Here is an 11,211-nt window from a genome sequence, read left to right on the forward strand (position 1 = left end):
CGCAGAAGAACACAAGAGAGATAGAGAAAGTCGAGAGAGAGAGAGAGAGAGAGAGAGAGAGTTGTTTTGTGATTTTGTGAAAATCCTTGTTGGATGCTTTGGAGAGACATCTTGTAAAATCATCTATGCAATGAAAGTTAAGTTTCATAAGTTGATGAGTTGCTAATTCAGAATTTTCTCTATGTTCTATATTCTGCATGTTTAGTTTTAGTTTTCGATTAATCTCATGCTTTTATCAAGTTTCATCTTAGTTTAATCCATCCAAAACCTTGCTAGAATATTTATTGTTTGACCTAAGAAAATTTTGAGTGGATTTGGTTTGTTCTCGAGTATCTTTTTGTCAACTTGACTAAGTTTTGATCTACTTGATACTAGTTGACACAGTCTGCTTCGACCAGGAATAACATTTGATCGACATATACGATTTACTCGATACTTGTTGTGTTAGTTTTGTATTTGAATCTAGTTTATGCTAAATTTGAGAGTAATCCGACCAGCACATCTTTCTCTACATCATTTTTACTAGAGTGTGTATAATATGTTTTGAGTGGAATACTGAGTTTAAATCGAGTTTCGATTTGGGTGAGTTAATCTTTGAATTTAGTTTCCGCAATCATTCACCCCACTATGATTGGGTATTTTGCACATATTCGATCCTACAAGAGTACTCCTCGATGGATGAATTTAGGTTAACTGTGAGGCAATACGCAATTAATGAGGAGTTTGATATGGCCACCAATAAATCTGATAAGAAAAGGTTTAGAGGACACTGTAAAGAGGAAGGATGTCATTGGAGAGTTGTCGGAAGAAGGCAGGCTGATTACAAAACCGTCATGGTACTAACCTGTTTGTTAACATTAGTGGTCATGTTGTATCTTTATTTATCCAATATGTAATTGTTTTTGTTTCTTTTTGTAGGTCACCATTCTAAAAGAAAAATATGATTGTACATCAAGCAGCATGATCAGAATTAGTATGGCTTCTGAAGGGTGGGTGGCTGATAAGGCCATGGCTATTCTACGAAAGACTCCCCCAAAAGTCCTAAATGCCCGCTTAATGGAACCAAAAAGAGGCAAGCAAATCTTCATTTTTATGTATTATTTACTTTTGTTATGTTTATTTTAATTGCAATGTGGTTCTTGCTTCTATGTGACAAGAAGAGGAAGCTAAGGGAAAACAATACAAAGGCATGGCCTCTAGGTGCTTCTACCACTACTACAGAACTGGTCTTATATGTCGGCCCATCACTGCCAGTTTCTAATGGGCCGATAGTGATGGGGTATCACTGCTGGTTCATAAGCCACGCGGGAAGAATCAGCCATCATGGCTCATAAACCGGCAGTGATAAGGGTCATCACTGCCGATTGATGAATTGAGTCGGCAGTGATATCCTGCTCCCTCATCACTACCGGCTTAATCCATCGACCGAAAGTGATAGCATAACATCACTACCGGCTGGTTAAATGAGCCGGCAGTAATATCCCGGTTATATAAAAGTCGCCCTCTCCTTCCGCAAGCTCGAGCACAACAGAGATGAGCTATGTTCTTGCTCGGCGGCGGCCATTTTTGCTCACCAGGATCTTGGTGGCTTCAAAATTTTGAGGAATCCTCATGCCCTAGGTGTTCCAAGGTGTGTAACTTCCTCTCCAATCCATTTCTATTTGAATTTTATTTGTTAAACTGCTCTAGATTTTGAAATGATGGAGATGAACCTATGGCCATGATGTTTTGAGACAATGTAGATGCAATTATACCTCATTTATGATATGGAAGCTTCAATTCTGGTGGAAAGTGTCTTTATTATTGATGTACATTAGCTATATGTATGAGCATATTTATTTTAGTTTTTAATGAATTAGAAAATTTAGCCATGATATTAAGGTATATAGCAAACTCCAATTATATTTTTTATATTTTAATTAATTAGCAAGCTCCAATATAGAAACTTTAGGTATGAGCATATTTATGGTTGATTTTTAGTGAATTAGAAAAATTAGACATGATATTTAGGTATGTAGAAAGCTCAAATTATATTTTTTCTATTTTAATTAATTAGCATGTTCCCAATATGGAAACTTTAGATATGAGCATATTTATTTTGATTTTTAATGAATTAGAAAATTTTTCCATGATATTTAGGTATGTAGCAAGATACAATTATATCTATGTATGAGCGTATTTATTTTTCATGTTTCCTTAACGAGTCATAGATAAGATGTTGAATAATAAAGAAAATTTCTGGGGATGGCACCAACAAATACTCATCGGAAGCGGACGCGAAAGCATGCAAAAGGCGGCTCCTCCAACCCGGGCCAATTGCCGGTAGGAGATGACGAGGTAATTTATTTGTTGGTGATCGCAAAATGTTCTAGATGTTATGAATTTGGATTTACAATAATGATACAATTATAGATAGACAGAAGATGGATGTATGATGCGAGCTGTGTGAGCGCAGAGTACAAGAACGGCGTGGATTGTTTCCTCATACAAGCCACGACGCACAAGTCAAATACACAGTCTCAATACATGTGCTGTCTATACGTCAATTGCGAGAACAAGAAGCGGTTCTCCACCACCTAGCAGATACATTCCCACTTGATGCCAAGGGGCTTTATGCCTGGCTATACCTGTTGGACCGAGCACGGTGATGCTGAGATCGTACAAGAAGGGCAATACATTGAAAGAGAAGATGAAGACATGTGCACCGATATGCCGGTCGATGAATACATTGATATACCACCTGCCGGAGATACGTTGGACGATGATGATCTAGAGGAGATGTTAGCCGACGCCGATGTCGATGATTTGAACCAGATGTTGCACGATGGGGAGGGGAACTTCACCAATGAAAGAGAGTTTCAAAAGTTCCAGTGTATATTAGAGGACTGCAAAACACCATTGTTCCCAGGCTGCAAGAAGGAGCACACAAAGTTGCGTACCGTGCTTTCACTGCTGCAATTGAAGGCAAGTAACGGGTGGTTTGATACAAGCTTCACAGAGTTGTTATTATTCTTGAAGAAATTGCTTCCAAAGGAAAATGTGTTGGCAGGAAACACGCACCAGGCCAAGAAGGTTGTGTGCCCATTGGGGCTGGAAGTATAGAAAATACATGCATGTCCAAACGATTGCATGTTGTATCGCGGAGAGCATGAAGACATGCAAGCGTGTCTTGTCTATGGTGCAGCACGGTACAAGTGTGACGGTGATGATATCGATGGTGAAGGAAAGAAGAAAAAGCGTCCCGTGAAGGTGATGTTGTATTTTCCTATAGTCCCCCGTTTAGAGCGTTTATTCACGAACAAAAGGCATGCCAAACTGATGCGATGGCACACCAATGAGCGCAAGGATGATGGAATGCCAAGACACCTTGCTAATTCTATGCAGTAGAGAAACATTGATAGAAAATACAAGAAGCCTTTTGCAGAAGATGTGAGGAATATAAGATTTGGGCTGAGTACGGATGGGATGAATCCATTCGGCAACATGGGCAGTAGTCATAATACTTGGCATGTGACTTTATGTATCTACAACCTTCCTCCTTGGTTGTGTATAAAGCGGAAGTACATTATGATGCCAGTGTTGATACCAGGGCCGAGGCAACCTGACAACGATATCGATGTCTACCTGAAACCATTAATGGAAGATCTTGTAATACTATGGAATGATGGTGTGCAGGTATGGGATGCATACAAACGAGAGAACTTCACCCTATACGCAATGCTGTTCGTAACAATCCAAGATTGGCTAGCCCTTAGAAACCTATCAGGCCAGACTGTCAAACGCTACTGTGCATGCGTGCATTGCTTGGATGAAACAGAGAGCTTGTGGCTGAAGAACAACTGAAAAATGATGTACCTAGGTCATCATAAATTTCTTCACAAGGATCACCCATACCGCAGCAACATGAGAGCTTTTGATGGGAAAGTTGAGACTCGATCACCTCCTAAGCATCGCACTGGGAGACAGGTATATGAGATGGTAAAGGGACTAGGGTTATCCTTAGAAAGGGATGTGGGAGTACACCGGTTCCGAAATTTAATCTTAGAGCTCCTATATTCAAAAAGAAATCTGTCTTTTATGACTTAGCATATTGGCCAGATTTGGTGGTTCGACATGCAATCGATGTCATGCACATTGAGAAGGACGCGTGTGATAGCTTGATTGGTACGTTACTAGACATACCTGGCAAAATAAAGGATACACTACAAGCACGGAAGAACCTAAAATGTTTGAAACTCAGACATGATCTACATCCTAAAGAAATGGAAGAAGGCAACAAATATCTTGGCCCTGCGAGTTACAATCTGAGCAAGGTGGAGAAAATTGCAATGTGCAAGTGCTTGCATGGAATCAAAGTTCCATCCGGTTACTCCGCCAACATAAAGAGACTAGTAAACATGAACGACTTGAAATTAACTGGCATGAAGTCTCATGATTGTCATGTGATGATGACACAGATGCTTCCAATTACAATTAAAGGTATTCTGCCGCCGAAGGTCTGAAACCCAATCATAAAGCTGTGTTCATTCTTCAACACGATATCACAGAAGGCCATCGATCCGATCGAGCTAGATAAGCTACAGGAAGACATGGTCGAGACTCTATCCCAGCTTGAGGCGTTGTTCCCTCCATCGTTTTTTGATATCATGGTGAAAGAGATACGGATTCTTGGCCCTATATTTCTTCATCAGATGTACCATTTCGAGAGGTTCATGGGAGTTCTTAAGAAATATTTTCGTAACCAAAATCGGTCGGAAGGCTGCATGGCCGAGAGCTAGGTAACCGAGGAGGTCATTGATTTCTGTGTCGACTACATGAATCTCAAATCGATTGGTGTGTCTATATCTCGCCATGAGGGGAGGCTACAGGGAAAGGGACGATAGGTGCAAATGCATTCCGCACTAATGACTCCGTTTCATTCATGCAAGCACATTTTGCAGTTCTGCAACAATCAGTTGTAGTGGACCCGTATGTCGAAGAACACTAGAAGATGCTACACACCAGAAACCTAGGGAAGTCCCATGCTTGGATCGCGCGAGAGCATAGAGATCATTTTGGCTCTTGGTTACACAGACAGGTGATGCATAAGTAGATAGAGTGTGCTCAGTTGAATGTGTTGGCTTACGAATCGTCTACTATAATCCTCACATTCCAAGGATATGACATGAATGGCTATACATTTTATATGAGAGCTCAAGATAATAAGAGCTCCAACTAAAATAGCAGTGTCCGTATAGATGCCTATGACTGCAATGGAAATAGGGAGACCTATTATGGATTCATAGAGGAGATTTGAGAGCTAGACTATGGAGTGTTAAAGGTTCCTCTTTTCCGGTGCCAATGGGTCAGACTCACAGGGAGTGTGAAGATCGACAAGTACGGTATGACTACAGTGGACTAAAAACTTGTTGGATACATAGAAGAACCATTTGTACTTGCGAATAAAGTTATGCAGATCTTCTATGTTAAGGACCTGGACTCGACTAACAAGGAGGAGTGCCACGTGGTTCTTCAAGGAAAAAGAAGGATTGTCAGAGTGGAGAATGTTGTTGATGAGAAAGATCGACGCGCTACCTCCTTTCGGAGAGGACGTCGACCTAGGTCCTATGGAAGACACTGACAAACCTCCCTATGTACGTTGTGATCATAATGAAGGGCGAATCGTTAAGATAAATTTGCTAAATTGTATTAATTACTATGTATGAATTTGTTTTAGATACAATTATACCCCACTTTTGTTATGGAAGCTTAATTTGTAGTGTATGGTGGAAGATATATTTATTATTGACCATATTGATTTTAGGTATATAGAAAAATTAATTTTGGTATATAGCAAATTCAAATTTAAATAAATATATATTAGTTCTGCTAGGTCAACTTAATGTTAATAAATATAGATAGTACAAACTCAATCGAAATCACCTGAGTAGCGCAGCGGTTTGTTCAGTCTTACTTAGTGTAGGGCTTGGGTTCGAGTCTCTGCGCAAGCTAAAACAATTTTTTTGCACCTCGCAGTACCAACAATGAAAGAGGTTTCACTGCCGGTGGACATATTGGGCCGGTAGTGAAACTACTTTCACTGCAGGTGTACTTATTGAGCCAGCAGTGAAAGTAGTCTCACTGCCGGTTGTCCTAGAGAGTTGGCAATGAAGGTACCATTTCACTGTTGGTGGTCATATTGAGCCAGCAGTAAATGTCCTCACCTATAAAATAGCTCGACACCCTGCGCCCTTTGACACTTAGAAATTTTTTTCCCTGTGCCGTCCGCCGAAACGCCTCCCGACACCTAGAAACCCATGCCGCTGGAGGTCCACGAGCCCATGCCCATTGTTCATGTCCTCCTTTACGCCATCATCCTCCTCCCCGCTGCCGTCGCCGTCCTCCTGCTCAGTGCTGTTCCCGTCCTCCTCGACGCTGTCATCTTCCTCCCTGCCGCCGTCGCCATCCTCCTCCTCAGCACCATTCTCGTCCTCCTCGACGCCATTCCTTGTCCTCCTTGACGCTGTCGTCCTCCTCCTCCCCAACACCGACCCCGTCCTTAGTCCCCAACACTGCCTTCCTCGGAGTCGCTTGTCTCTACGCTGCCGCCCCATCCCCGAGGCCTCGTTCCTCCACGCGGTCGTCCCCATCACTGTCATCCCCGAGCTCCAATACATCATCGCGGTGAGTACTCCATCGCCTGCCGTCTCCCTCCACCTCCTAGACGGTGTTTGTGGTTGATGCGAAGTGATAGGTACTGTGCGGTTAATGGTTGGTTTGGTAATTGAGTTCTGGTTTCACCACTGGGTAGTTTAGTCAATTGAAATTGAGCTGAGTGAGCTTGGTTCTGGTGTTTAGAACTTTGGTGCTCAGGCAATCGATTGGTGGTGGTGCTGTGTTGGTGGAGGTGCTGTGTTGGAGGTGCTTATTGACTGTATTGATTTTGCCTTTAGTCGAATTACACTGTGAGTATTTCGGTTTTCTCCTCCCTTCCATTTATGCTCTCTGGACGGCTTGGTGATATGCTTTGTGATGATCAAATAGAACACTGAGGTTGGGCTAGATGTCTAAGTGCAATAGGTGTTAAATATGTTTGTTCTCTGTTGTTGGATCGGCACAGATTGCCCTGATAGTAGTGGTGCATTCCATTGTTCAGTCCCTGTGCTTATTGTTGGTAGCCTGTACATTGTCAGTTAGGCTTGATTTCTAGACTAGGAGCTGTTGTATTTGTTGATTCAATTAATCTTGTTTTGATTGAATTCTGGAAGAGCAGAAAAACCTTTGGTACTGCTATGATATTTTGCTACTCGGTTAGTGTTTGTTTCTCAAAGAGTAATCCTCTCCTTGTCAGCTTTTATGTCCAGCAGCATTGTCTAGGAAGAAAGCTCAATTTCAGAGAACATTTTTTTTTCCAGTTTTACATCTAGTTGTGATCTTAGCTTCTAGCCTAGCTTGTGATGTGTCAAATAGACAAATAGGGAGCAAGATATCGTAGTCCTAGGGCCAATTGTTATATTTATCTGAGAGCAATTTTATTCAATCATCCATATGCTGTTCAGTTCATTATCTTGCTTGATGATAGGTGGTTTTGCTTCTGTACTTATGGCACTTACGTGTATGTTCATGTTCAGTGTATATGAACTACTTTGTTTCTTGATTTTTATATTTGGGTGGTCTTCAAGCATATTTTGCAGTCGTAAATGATGAAAGGAGATAACTATTTACCATACATATAACTGCAAAGCTCGACTGAGATGGTTATTACACATGCACCTTGCACGTCTTTTCACTATCCGAATCAAGCTTGCAGCCGTATATAATTATCTCCATAATCTGATGCGGATCAATCAAATAATAGACTCATTGTTGGATGGTCGTTGCATATGATGGTGGTGACTGATCTTTGTTTTTGTTTGTTGCTTTTCTTCTTACACCCTAATGTATAGATACTGATGCTATGCTTATTTTCGTACCGATCAATACACCCTAATGTATAGATATTGACGCTATGCTTATTTTTTATATCATGCTCTCTACGGAGAAACAAACATTTCTTTTGAAATACAATAAAATAATGGCGATGATGATATGGCTCGAGGCCGTATTTCTTTATTATTTCTAGGACTTCAGTATTGATTTTGTGGGTTCGGAGATGAAGCATTCTTCTCAAGTCTGTATTTATGTGTCAGTCCTACTAGTTCAGAGAGCAAAAGAAATTTATTTAGGCCAACCTCAGATAGGATGTCCAGCTCGTCTTGAGAGAAGCTGCTCGAGCCACTGAGCCTAATAGTTTTTTGCAAGAATGCAGACTTGCGAAGAATGCTTTCTCTCTGAACATGTAATCAATATTGAAGTCCTAATAAGGCCATGTGCTAGAGCCACTGAGCCTAATAGTTTTTTTGCAAGAATATTCTTTGGTGTTATGGTGGTTTGTAGTATATCATTTTTGAATATTCTCTGAAATTTTGGACTGCTATGACATGGTATGTTGTTCATCATGCTATGACCTGGTTCTACGATATGCCACCGATGTGTCAATGACATGTGGGACTAGGTCCCACTTGTCAGGATGGCAAATCATAGAACCAGCACTTATTTAGTTGTAAATCATACTCACGCGGTCGATCAGGCATTGTTGGGTCCTCTGCTCCCCATTGGCCACCTGACGTCACCGGATGTACTCACGCCATCAATCGTCAGTGTAGGGACGCGGTCCTCGTCGCGGGAGAGGTAGAGGGATACTGGACTGGCTGAACTCAACCGACTTTTCAAGGGGTGACTTGTAATATCGTGTGTTTGTTGATGCCTGACTTGTAATATGTGTTCATTACTATGTATTAATGAAGGTGTTTTTATTCATTTTTTAAGTAAATATATGTATCATTGTATACATGTATTGAGAGAGAGACGGAGAGATTGAGGAGAGAGAGAAAGTACAGAGGACAGAGAGGAGGACCGTGGAGGGGGGAGAGGAAAAATATTGCCGGCTCAAACCTTCTCCTGCAGAGATTCCAACAAATCACTGCCGGCCGAAGGATACAACCGGCAGTGATGCCTTGGGTATTACTGTCGGCTGAATCCTTCAGCCGACAGTGATAACCCCCTTCACTGCCGGTCCACCGAGCCAGTAGTAATAGTCCTCGACTATCACTGCCCGTTGCCCATTGCCGGCTCTAAAACCGGCAGTGAAGGGGGTTTTAGAGCCAGCAGTGAAGGAGTTTTCTATAGTAGTGTACACAAAAAGATCCAAAACTACCATTACTGCCCAAGTGCTAGTGAGCCCGGGAGTGAGAACTAAAAGGTGAATCAATATCTTTTGTTTCATTACTTTCTTTACAAACAAATACAGAACTAATTCCTTGTTATTGCAACCACCCTGAAATGATGTTAGGAGATAGACCTTCACATGCTACCATGGCAACTTCATCTCCATTAAGTGCTAGAGGGACTCCATCTCCAGTCAAAAAGAGGGCAGCCAAGAAGATAACTCCAAAGAAAGAAAAAACTCAGATGTCAGGCTTTTATTTTGTGTCCTAAGATGCTAAACTCATTTCTGTATGATGTGTGAACTCATAGTGTCTGAGATGTGCACTCATTTGGATGTTTATGTATGTACTCAGTAGTAATGGGTGATAATTGAACTCATTTTGTGTGTCTTATCTTGTGCGCAGATTAATATTTGAACTAATTGATGTGTTTATGGATTGATTTGCACAGACCTGCGCCCTCATCCTCCAGTTGGCGTGCTTAGTTTACTGCTGTTCTGAGAAGTTTACTGCTGTTTTGAGAAGTTTACTGCTGCGCAGGGCAAAAAGGGGTGCGGTGGAGCCAGATATGTCTCAAATTCGACCTGGGAGTAAAAAGGTTTTCATCTAGGCTAAATGGCAAATATGCAGGAGTGGCATATTTTGGATGGTACTTAATGAAGAAATTTTGGTGGCAAATGTGATAATCCTAACCTTTTGGATGGCAAAGATCCAATCTTCTCTTTTATCATATTGCTATACATGCTTATACGTGTTACCACATGCATATAAAAGTACTACATGAAAAAGGTCAAATTTCATGGCTGTATTGTAAAATCAAGATTTGGTCAGGATCATTTATCAAAATCGTGCAAATGTGTCTGTAGCACGATCTACTAGTTAATTAAAATGAGAGGCTAGCGCCCGAACGTCTACTCTAATGGTTCGTCGTAACATCTAAAAATAATATTTATAATATATAAAGTTAACATTTGTAATATCAAAAAATATATCAAAATAGCTCGTTATATACATCCAATTCCGACAAAAAAATTCTCACTATAATATCTCGTCATGTTGCACACAACATTTTAGGCAAAACCCATGCCGTTACTCGACCTTGAGCTCATACAGCAGATATTAAATGAGATCGACTCCTTTCACAATCACATTGAAAAATGACATGAAAAATGTCTCATATACTATAAATCCTTACCCTATAAATATATCAACCACTCCAAACAATTACAATATTAAAAAATTGCTACATCAACATCTCAAAATAAAAATATCGCAACATCCCAAATCACCTGATACAATATCGAAAGAAGCTAATCCAACGGAATCACATGTAGTAACATATCAAATTATGTGCAATAACATCTTTAATCACCTGTCTCAACATCCAACAGTCACCAATTATAACATCCTAACACTTCAGGTTTCAAAAGTTATTTCTAATTGCTGACACATTGAATTAAAATATTGCAACATAAATTTTATACTGCAAACATTCTAAACGGCCTAGACCTAAATCATGCGAATAACATCGGTCTTAATCTTATCAAATCCGATATGCTTCTGCCCCCGATGGAATCCAGGGACCATCACCCCCGCGAACTCTGGCTTGCTCCGATCATGGCAGCATCAAATTGAGGGTGTTTCGGCCGCGTAATAACTATTTTCTCTTGAGTGAATACTAAACCTTTTTCCTGGGCTGCGATTCTGCGAAATCCTCGAATTACAAGGAGACCCTGCATTGCTAAACCGAGTCGAAGTTTTCATCCGTGAGACCGTGACCGACTCGACCGCCGGCCCGGCTCGATCGGACTGGCCCTTCCTCTATTTATATGGCCACGAGGCAACGCGTCTGCAGTATCGATTTGCGATACGATTGTGCGCTGAACTCGCTGAGCCAAGAAACCAAGGATGGAAGCCGTGCCCGAGGGAGACGTCGCCGCGGGAGCCGATGCCCAGCCGAAGGCCA

This window comes from Phragmites australis, chromosome 6, assembly GCF_958298935.1.
Source record: "Phragmites australis chromosome 6, lpPhrAust1.1, whole genome shotgun sequence".
Classification (NCBI taxonomy): Eukaryota; Viridiplantae; Streptophyta; class Magnoliopsida; order Poales; family Poaceae; genus Phragmites; species Phragmites australis.